Source organism: Silene latifolia, chromosome 8, assembly GCF_048544455.1.
Source record: "Silene latifolia isolate original U9 population chromosome 8, ASM4854445v1, whole genome shotgun sequence".
Taxonomy (NCBI): domain Eukaryota; kingdom Viridiplantae; phylum Streptophyta; class Magnoliopsida; order Caryophyllales; family Caryophyllaceae; genus Silene; species Silene latifolia.
Window position 1 is genome coordinate 51,266,922 of NC_133533.1, and position 11,352 is coordinate 51,278,273.

The 11,352-nt window shown below is 33.6% G+C and overlaps 1 long non-coding RNA gene across 2 annotated transcripts; it reads right to left on the reverse strand.

Moving 5' to 3' along the window:
• Nucleotides 1-817: 817 nt before the first annotated feature.
• LOC141596823 (uncharacterized) lies at nucleotides 818-5,885 on the reverse strand. Of its 2 annotated transcripts, XR_012522605.1 has the most exons (3): nucleotides 5,662-5,885; nucleotides 3,558-4,163; nucleotides 818-1,270 (listed from the first exon to the last, which is right to left on the reverse strand). It is a non-coding gene; the product is annotated as an uncharacterized LOC141596823 (long non-coding RNA). The 2 variants fall into 2 exon arrangements; XR_012522604.1 differs by lacking the exon at nucleotides 3,558-4,163.
• Between the last annotated feature and the right edge of the window lie 5,467 nt (nucleotides 5,886-11,352).

The following is an 11,352-nucleotide window of genomic DNA, read 5'->3' on the forward strand; positions in this document are numbered from 1 at the left end:
CACCGCGCAGAAGATGGATGTGAAAGATACAGTAAACATCGGTTTGTAATAAGAAAGACTTAATACTTAGTGGTCGATGGATAATATGTTATTTAGGAATGCACTTTTTTAGTCCATTGAGATGTTAGTGATGTAAGACAATGATTGATTTGTAACCTTCTTATTAGAAAATATGCGCATTTTCTTCCGAACAATTTTAATTGTCGCCATAAACGTTTACAAATGGTATAACTTTTGTCGCGTATGTGACCAATTTTGTTGAGTTGAAAAGTGTGTAAAAGAGAATGTTATAATGGACATGTAACCATATTATTAGGCAATTATAGTCTCTTAGAATGTGAAAAGGAGAATATTACCATCTTAGTATGTAAATGTAACTACGACAGATGTCATCTTAACTACGGCATGTAAATATATTACAGATTACATGCATACCGTCTTGCGGAGATATCTATTTCTTGCTCTTCTTTTTTGTGTCAACAGTTAACTACAACAACTGCCATCTTAAAAGGTTAACAGAATTTATTAAACATGGTGACATAAGTGTGTGTATTGAAAATGTGACCATCGTATCAGAGATATGTACTTATATTTGAGAGTTCTGAACTGAGTTTAACATGATAACATAGACGCTTTATAACATGATGACATATGTTAACATATTCAAATGTGAGCACTTTGGTAAGGAAATGTAACCAATCCACCGCTAGTAATGTAACCATAATGAAACTTAATTTAGGAGATGGTTCAAAATGTGACCAATTTGGTGGGAAATGTAACCACTCTACGTTAGTAATGTAACCATAATGGAAACATATGTCACAACATTTGTAGATTGTCTCATTTCATCATAAGGTTGTTACAAAACAAAGATTGTCTTACATCTCTAATATCATGAGGGACTAAAAAGTATGTCCTAAAAGAACACATCGTTAAACAAACTACCATGTACTAAGTCCCAAAAGATCATCATTATTACAAACCAACGCTTACATCAACGGGCCATGTCCCTTCTTCATTTCTTCTTCGAAGTCTTAGGAGGACGGGAAACATCTTGAGCACTATTACAAACGGGACCTCTTGTTGGCCTATCTCTAGCACAGGTGTACCTAAGTTGATAAGTGGTGCGTGCTTGACGTTCAGCTCTTTGCTAAATGCTGATGTCGTCTAGCCCGAGGTCAAATGAGGGTGGGAGCATCATGTTATCAACTATCTCGTCCAACTGCCAATGGCCATGAATTCAACATAGAATACGAGGTTGTCCAACTGTCTGCCAATGGCCATGTGTTAAGCATAGATGTACCATATTAAGCTAAGCTAATACATGTCCTGACATTGGTACATTCCTTGGCTAAATGGGTCACATATTCATCACTAAGACATGTCACTATGTTAACATGTTAATATTTATTTCAACCTCAAATTATAGTACCTTCCTCGCAGAGATATGGTACATTTACCAGAAAAGTGGCCACATTGTAAAGATGTTAACATATGTCACTATGTGTAAAGCATAAATGTTATCATGTTAAGGTATGATCACAACACAAAGATATTGGTACATATATCAGACAATGTGGGCACATTGTCAACAATCACAGATATGTCATCATGTTTAGTATATTATTTTGACATGTTAAAAATAATGTTGTTAAGGTGGTCATGTTTTTCACACTAAGAAATATGTGATCTAAGGTGGTCACCTTTTCAACATTAAGACATATGTGATCATGTTTACATATTTATGTTACCAAAACAAACATTTATATAATATTCGAAAATAAAAAACATTAGTAAGGGTTACCTATTCAACACTATCACATATGATACAATATTTACATATAAATGTTACCATGTGTAAAGCATAGATGATATCATGTTAACTTCAAGTCACATCACTAAGACACAGGTAGTACATATCTCTGATAAGGTGGTCACATTGCCAACAATCACATATATGTCACCATGTTTAGTATACTATGTTAATATGTTAAGACAAATGTTAAGATGGTCACATTTTCAACACTAAGATATATGTGATCTAAGGTGGTCACATTTTCAACATTAAAACATATGTAATCATGTTAACTCATTTATGTTACCAAAACAGATATTTTTATAATCTTCAAAAAATAAAAAATATTGGTACATTTCTCAACTAAAATGGTTACCTATTCAATATTAATACATATGTTACAATGTTTACGCATAAATGTTACCTTGTGTAAGCATAGATGATATCATGTTAAGTTCAGGTCACAACACTAAGACATATGTACATATCTGTAATAAAGTGGTCACATTGACAAGAATCATAGATATGTCACCATGCTTAGTCTATTATGTTGATATGTTAACAATAATGTTAAGGTGGTCCATTTTTATCACTAAGACAAATGTGTTCTAAAGTGATCACATTTTCCCCATTAAGACATATGTGATTATGTTTAGTCATTATGTTACCAAAACAAACATTTTTATAATCTTCCCAATAAATTAAACATTGGTATATTTCTCAGTTACAATGGTCATATATTCAGCATTAAGATACATGTGATCATGTTTAGTCATCTATGTTACCAAAACAAACATTTTTATAATCTTCAAACAATAACCAACGTTGGTATATTTCTCAGTTACAATGGTCACGTATTCAACACTAATACATATGTCACAATGATTACACATAAATGCTAGTTCGTATTAAACTCAAAGTTACATCAATTTTGAATTAGCTATGGTCACATTATCAGCCCTTCATAGGCACATTACTCAACTGATATGGTCACATTATCAGCCCTTCAGATGCTACATGTTCCAAGTCCAAGACAACTATATTACAGATTACAGGCATACCGTCTTGCGGAGATGTCTGTTTCTTGCTCTTCTTATTAAACTGGTGACATAATGAAGTGAAATGGTAACATTTTGACCGGTTCTCATTACAAAACGTCTCTTATACATGTGGTTCTCGATTTTTCGATCAAAGACGAAAATTGCTTACTTTCGTAACACATTTTATTTACCCAAAAAAGTATGTAAAACAACCATTTTAGTCAAGTTTACCCTTTTTGTAACCACACATGGGTACATGGTTTTCCTAAAACAAAAGACGGATTTTTAAACATATGATGCTACATAATAAACAAATGACGAAACTGAATTAAAATTGAACAGTGGGAAGGAACGAACAACATACCATATTCGAAATAATCCATCACACTAATATTAAAGCAAATTCCTCCTCTAAATTTATTTGGATAGAATCCTCATTTTTTTTGTCATAGCAACCCAGATCATCAAAATACAAAAGATTTAAACTTTTTCACATAAATTAAACAAAAACCCAATACTTTGAGTAAAACATGACATAAAGATTGAATTTTTTTACATAAATAAAAAAACAACCCCGAATCTACACATCACAACACTAACGATTCAAACTTTTTAACATAAATCAAACAAAAACCTAATAAAATTAACAACTTTGAGTAACAAAATGACATAAAGATTGAAACTTTTTATATAATTAAAAAACCAACACAATAATTAATTACCATCAAGCAATCCACCATTCTTGTTTTCGACATCCTTAATTTGCTCCTCTAAAACCGTCAAAGTAGCTGCCTCCTCTACTATTTTTGAATTTTTTTGAGTAGATGTATTTGTGTAATTTTAAGTGAGATTTTTGATGAAGATTTGGAAGGGAATTGGTGTTGTTGTTGTTATTTTAGATGCAAATGAAACTGGGTAGAAGATGGCGTTTTAGGGTTTAGAGAGAGGGAGATTTTTGATTTTAAAAAAGTAAAATTAAAATAAGTAGAAGATGAGAGAAGTTCATAAAAACGAAAAAAAAAATGATGAGAGAAGGACAAACGAAGAGAGTAATTGATAACTTTTGTTTGCCTTGGGAACACAAGGAAAAAATAATATTGTTTATGGTGTGATGTGAAGTACATCCACCCAAGTTGCATACCATTTGAAGAGAATCTGGTCCATTTTCTTCTCAAATGATACTATCCAACCCGTTTTCAGCTTATAACGGATACTCTCCGTCTTCAATGAGTTGTGCTCAAAGTTATGCCTCTATAGTTGAAGTGATTGGTCACATATCTACTCTTACAATTGGTCTCCCTTGTGACGGGTTACCATTTGTGGCAGATCTTTTGTGAGTTAAAATGGAAACAAAATGGGTTAGTGGAGAAAGAGGAGTACATGAATAGTGTTGCAGAGAGAAAAAAAGTGGGTACTTTGTGAGGTAAAATGGTATCCGTCACTCAAGAGTAACGGATATGTGCCGTCACAAACAAGAATTTGTGCTACTCTTATCGATCTTTTTCTCATTTAAGCAACCATCTAGAAAATAATCTTCAGAATTTTATGAACTCACCCTTGAAAATTACTCCCTGTGTCCCGGTCATTTGTTATCCTTTTCATTTTGGGGTGTCTCAGTAATTTGTTATCCTTTCTATTTTAAGAATGAACTTGATGAGTAATTTGATTATTCTCATTCAATTTGTTCCACTTGTTATTTAGTTATTGACCTTTTCCTCTTTTCTTGGTCTTTGTGCCAAAACAAAAGGACAATAATTGACCGGGACGGAGTACTTTTTACTCAAGTCTAATAAAGACATTCCCTTGTGATCAGTTCCTTTTCATGCTTAGTTATAGACTTATATTCGGTGGGTTTAAAATCAAGAAGAATTGGTACCAAACTTGACAACCCACTACAAGATAGGTCACATCTCGGGAGTAACAATAAATAAATATTATTATAGAACCATTTTCATTGGTCTCTATCACAATCAATAACCTCAAACTCTTTTATTCCATTTCATTCTATGACACAATAATTTTGGATATGTACAATAGACAAATTCTTTTTGCGGAGTAAATACTTAAGCCACTTTGACAAAGTTGGAGTAGGCACTAGGGATGGTCAACAGTGTGGATCGGCCGGGTCCGGGCCGGGTCAGGGTTTAGGAGACCCTGAACCGGCCCGGGTAAGGGGGCGGGGCGACTCGGGTCAGAAGTGACCCGTGAGGCAGATTAAGGGCGGGTTGAGGCGGGTTTATGGACGGGTTTAGGGCGGGTCCGGGTTTGACATTTGGGGTCCCGAAACCGGCCCGGAGGTCGGGCCAGGCGGACCGGTTTCATCCTCGGGTCACAGGCAGGACGGATTCGGGTCCGGATTAACAAGGCCGACCCGCACTATTGACCACCCTAGTAGGCACTAAGCAGTCAAATTTAATTCCCAAAAATAACAGAGTAATGAATGATAGGACATCTAGATGAATGAATGAACATAACAAGACAACCAAGTAATGGAGTAACCATGGCCCTACACTAGAATTCTGTATTCCGATTTTAGGCTACACACATGCAAAAAGGAAAAAGAGCACATTTATCAAACTTAGAAAATAATATGGCTACATTATTATCTCAAAAGAAGCTTTTGTTGTTGCAAAGAAACTAAAAAGAATAAATAAAAAAAACTCTCTTATTCTTTAAGCATCTCGAAAATAATGGTTGTAATTGCATGAACAAGTGCCTCCTTGTACAATATTTTATCAGTTATGATACAATAATTCAGTTGAAAGAAATGTTGATTGATGAAAACCCTTGAGTCTCAAACGATGCATGACATACTTTGATACATACCTTTTGTATGTGGTGCTTGACTTGTATTATTTATATCAAAGTTGTTACTAATCTTTCAGTTCTTTGTGGAATCCCAATCAATGAGCTTAGAACCTTGATTACTTTAATTATTGAGCCATCTCCAATTTGTGCTTCCCTTGATTACTTTAATTATTGAGTAGATTTCATAACCGACGATTGATTATTGCCAATTTGTTATTCTTTCATGACAACATCTTGCACAATGAATAAATGAGTTTCAGACTTTCAGGTGCTGGTCTACTTGACTTTTTATCTATGAATTTCGATGCACGTGAAATCATGAGTCGTGACAAAAAGAATGTATTCATAAGAATAAAAACATAGACAAGAAAACATGGAGAAGAAGAATAAAGCATAATAAAGATACAACCACGCATATTATACACAACAATAATGTCAGCATCTAGAAGGAGATCGAACCTTATCAAACTGTGTTGGATAATATTCCTTATGCATTGATAAGAATGTTAAGTTTTAGATACATAAAACCTTAGTACTTATGAAGTGCATTGGTCTGTTGGATTATCTTCTTAAGCTTAAGATAATATACCTTCAGTTCATGACATATTGACACCAGAGTCAAGCTACTTTAGTATCGGACACTCGGACAGCACGGCGAATATCGATATATACTTGATTTCATTAACATTTTCCCGTCAATCATGCCTTTTCCATAAGGTTAATTTAAATTAAAATTAAAATTTAATCTAATTAAATAAAGTTATGAATAATTTATTTAAACCGAAACAGAAAAACCTTCGTTATTTATTCTTCCTAATTAATTTGACTTATTTTCCATATTTTTTTTATTAATTTAAATACTTACATGGTAAAAAACGAATCACATGCCACAACCATTTTTGACGGAGTCTCTTTAAACTCTCGTCATCACAAAACTTGTGTTCTTGTTTGGTCCGTTCATTCATCTAGATGCATATCTACTCCAACTTTGTAAAAGTAAATGTTGTCCTTTGAATAATAATGTTTACAAAAGCAACAACTTTTCTAAATGATGAAACCAAATTTTGCTCAAGTATTTGTCCAATTGTATGGTAGAAGTAAGTTAATTTTAAGAGATAACGAATCATGTGTGGGGGAAAAAGCCAAAGTTCCATATATGCATAAAAGGTTAAGTAGTAGATAACATGCTACGTCACCACCTATTGTATGCTCATAGAGTCATAGGCCATAGCACATAATGTAAGAATTATCATATTAATTCTCTATTATGTGGACCTAATTAATGACGTCAATCACTCTAATAGATAATAGCTAAATATGATGTTTCGGATTTTTAGTCGGAGTAATAGACTAAGTGGATTACGGTTAATGTTTACAGGCCATTAACATATTAGACCCACTTATCTAATTATGCCCCTCCTTTTTATATAATAAAAGCTACACCTGTTTGTGGTTTTAACCTAATTCATATTCATTAAGAGAAACACACAAGAAGAGAATTAGAGAATAAGGAAGGCAGGAGAAGGCAAAAGATTGGAGTTTATCTTCTTGTTGATTTCAAGGAATCTCCTTATCAAATCTAATGACTACTCCACGTAAGTATTCATCTGTAATTATCACTGCAATCAAGATCCTCTAAATTTATGTTTAAACATAAGACGTACAAATTTCACCCAATGTTAAATTTCTAAAATACTTGCTTTAAGGTCCACTTTCTATATTTGGCAACTCCGCTTTACAATGCATTACGTTTGGATTTAAAAACTTTTTAATTACGAGCTGGCAAATGGGTCATTCACGTTGGGTTTGGGCCGGGTCACATATTTTCGGGTCAATAGCTTATTGGGTCACATTCAGGTCGGGTCATTTTTGGGTCGAGTCACTTCAGATACGGTCATCCAATGTCGGGTCAATCTGGGTCGTTTGAGTCATTTTGGTTCATGATTTTATCTTAAATAGGTCATTTCGTGTCACTTTGGGTCAACCGGGTCATATTGGGTCACTTAAGTTGGGTCACTTTGGGTCGGGTCAATTTCGAGTCGGGTCACTTTGGGTGATACATTTCGGGTCATTTTCGGGTTTTTGATCAGCCTTATCGGTTCGGATGATAGACTATCGCACACCTATGCAAAGATAAATTCTCTAAACACACATAAATGTAGTAATATGGGTCGAACCACAAAGAGACGGGAGTTTGCTAAACAAGTTTGATAGGCTTATCGTGTACATATGCAAAGATAATTACCCTAGACACAAATTAATGTAGCAATAGGGGTCGAACACAAGGATACGAGAATTGCGTTGTGAAATGCTATGGAAAGATTCTTATCAAGGTCGATTTTGTTTTGGGTTTGTTTGTTGTTTGGTTGATGACTAACAAAGATTAAGAAGAAAATTATATGATAAAAGGGAGTTTAGAGGAGTCGGGTCACACATGCAAAGGTAAATATACGATTATGTTAAACTCGGTAATAAACATTGTCAATTGTTTAGGCTTGGAGACACCCACCTTATGATATTAGTGTCAACCATAAACCGGGTCCTAGAAAACTCTTGTTTATGACTAGGTCGTCCTACTACCCATGCTTAGTCTAATTCAATTCCATGTCTCTCGACTTTTAGAACGAATGAACAAACTTAATCGATGAATAAGGCCTTTAAACAAAGATTAAACGTGACGATGCAAACATGTGATAAAAACAATTAGACAATATTATATCAACCTAATTTACCATTTTACATATTTGATTTTGCATGGCTTCCCTAGCCCCTAGACTAAGGAATTTAGCTACTCATAATGCAATGTAAACTATAAACTTTGTTGAAAAATGGTGAAACATATAACAAGAATAATACTAATGGGATAAAATAAAGGTGCTAAAGATAAATTATGCGATAACTACGTAGAAACGTAAAACAGTAAACTAGAAATAGGAATATAGTAATGGAAATGAACTTGTAAGGAAGAACGAAAGTAGAACCAAAAGCTTGAATGTATAAATAACCAAATGTTTAACAACCAAATGCTTAACAATCTTAAAGCTAAATATGAAAACTAATGAGAGAAATATTGCTTAAGGCTATTATAGAGTATGAAAGACGTAATAAAAGATAACCCTAATGACGGGTTAAAGCCCATATTTATAAAAAAATAGGGGCATAACATAAAAGTCCTACAGGAGGTCAACCCCGATCAGGGTTGCCAGCCCCGATCGGGGGCGTGGTTGTTCGGGTATTTTTCCTTCAATCTGTGTTTAAATGCTCCAAGGAATCCTAAGTAAAGCCTTAACTCCTCCTTAATCACCCGGTTGAATGCAATGTTTGGCATCTTAGAAAGGATCTCTATGTGACTTTAGAATCCTAAACATTTGTTGACTTGTGAATTATGGGCTTGACTTTGTATTTGTAATTCTTCAAATTAATCCATCATTTTATTTGTGCAAGTCCATGCACATCTTCCATGTTGGTCCATCATCTCTTCTTTAGCTTAGCTCATGCTTCTAGTATTTGTACTTAACTAAAATTGGTCTTATTTTAGCTCATTTTCCTACAAAACATGAGAAAACATACAAATGGAACTAGAAAGCAAATATTAGCTGATAAACACTAAAGGTAGTGCATAATACATATAAAAGTGAGCTAAATAATGGGGTAAATATGCACTTATCAAAGTTGCTATGGATTGAATTCTATCGAGGTCGTTTTATCGGTTGTTGGTTGGTTGGTTGGTTATACAAATAAAACAAAGTAAACTATATGATTAGCGGAGTCTAGGGGAGTCGAGTCACACATGCAATTGTAAATATATATTCATGTTAAACTCGGAAAAAATAACATTGTCAATTGTTTAGGCTTAAAAACACCCACCTCATGATATTAGTGTCAACCATAGACCGGGTCCTAGTGAAACTCTCGTTTATGATTAGGTCGTCCTACTACTGTTGGACCATATAGATATATGTTAAGTTTTGATAATGATAAGTGTGTGCTCCGTTTTATATATACTCTTGCTCGTAATCGTTTGTTTAGTCTTTAATAGATTGACTTAAGTTTACAAGTTTAACAAGTAATGTTATAGTATCTATAGCTATAACATTGAAGATTTGTGAAGCATTGTTCAAGTAATATTATAGTAGCTTGAGCTATAACATTGAAGATTCCTAATGCGTCATAGTAACTGTAACAAGTTTCGAGTATGATGAACACTCAAGCAAAAGGCTAGATCATGTCTATAACAAGCTCAAGATGAAGAGCTTATGATCAAGATCAAGAGAAGATCCTATTACTGAAGATCTCCAGGAAGATTAGATAGTATATGTCTTCATTTATTGACGGTACTTTAAGAATAAATATTGGGAAAATAAAGTTATAGCTATTTCACCTATAACTTTATTTACCAAGATTAAGGTTATAGTTGTTTCTACTATAACTTTGAGTAACAATTTTATGGCACGATTTTAATAATTTTAAAATCTTTTTTTTTTAAAGATAAAATTCTTCAAATGTGTTTCAAAATCATGTGTGTATATGATAGAGATGAAATATGGGTTGTTATAATAAATAACTTGCATTTCTCTATTGCTTAGTAAAACGACTTGTGGGTTGGTCATGCTACCTAGGGTTTGCTAGCTTATTTGACCTAACCCTAATCCAAGGCGTGGATTTTCGACCTAGCTAGACACGACCAAGGGTTCGGCCGCACGGCCTTGAGCCGTCTTGGTTCCGTGAGTCCTCTAGCATAAGTAACCTATCTAATTAAATCTAATAATATTTTTACAATATATTCTCTTATCTTAAATATATATTTGATTTAATTTGTTTACTTATTTGAAAATCATAGAGATTTAACTTAAGGTAAGATAAGATTTACTTTTATCTTATATACCTAATTTAGGTTATCTCTTGGATTAATTTAAGGAAAAAGATAGGATTTGTTTCTTGGAAAATAAACAACCTATCTCACGGTATCTATTAGGGTTTCGACCAAAAACCCTAATCTTCCTCTCTACTATATATACACATGATAGTTGTTCATTGAAAATAAGCTTTTCGAAATACATAATTCCTTGCAAACAATTGTTTCTTGCTTTTGAAAATCCTTACAAAAAGTCGTGCTCTTTAAAATTGCTTATTATTCTTAAGGTTACGTTATAAGATAATAGTACTTCATATTGTTTCTTACTCGTTCAACTGTGTGAACACTTAGAAGAACAATCAAACACTTTTTTAGTAACTTAAGATAGTCAAATCGAATTTCTAGTGATATTCAATTTGAGTTATAACTAGAGTTAGTTATACGAGTTGAGTTGATAATTTTGTAATCCGGAGAAAGATACTAAAATTATTAATCGAGAATAGTGGACGTAGGATTTGACGTGTGAAGCTGAACCACTTCAAAACCGTGTGTCTTTGCAATTTTCGTTTTCGTTCATTTCATTACGTTCATAATCATTTAGTTAATTAGCTAAAGTTTAACCAATAAACTTTAAGTAATTAATTGCTTTGATATAAAAGAAAAAGTGGGCATAAGTTTTTTAAATACTCAATTCACCTCCCCTCCTTTCGAGTATTTCGACGCGATAGACTCTTCAATTGGTATCAGAGCCTCGTGCTCTTGATTGCCTAACCGCAAAGAGGCTGATCCGTCTATCTTTTTATCTTTTTTATTTTATTTTATTTCCGCTGCCTTACACGTGTGAAATGGACTCC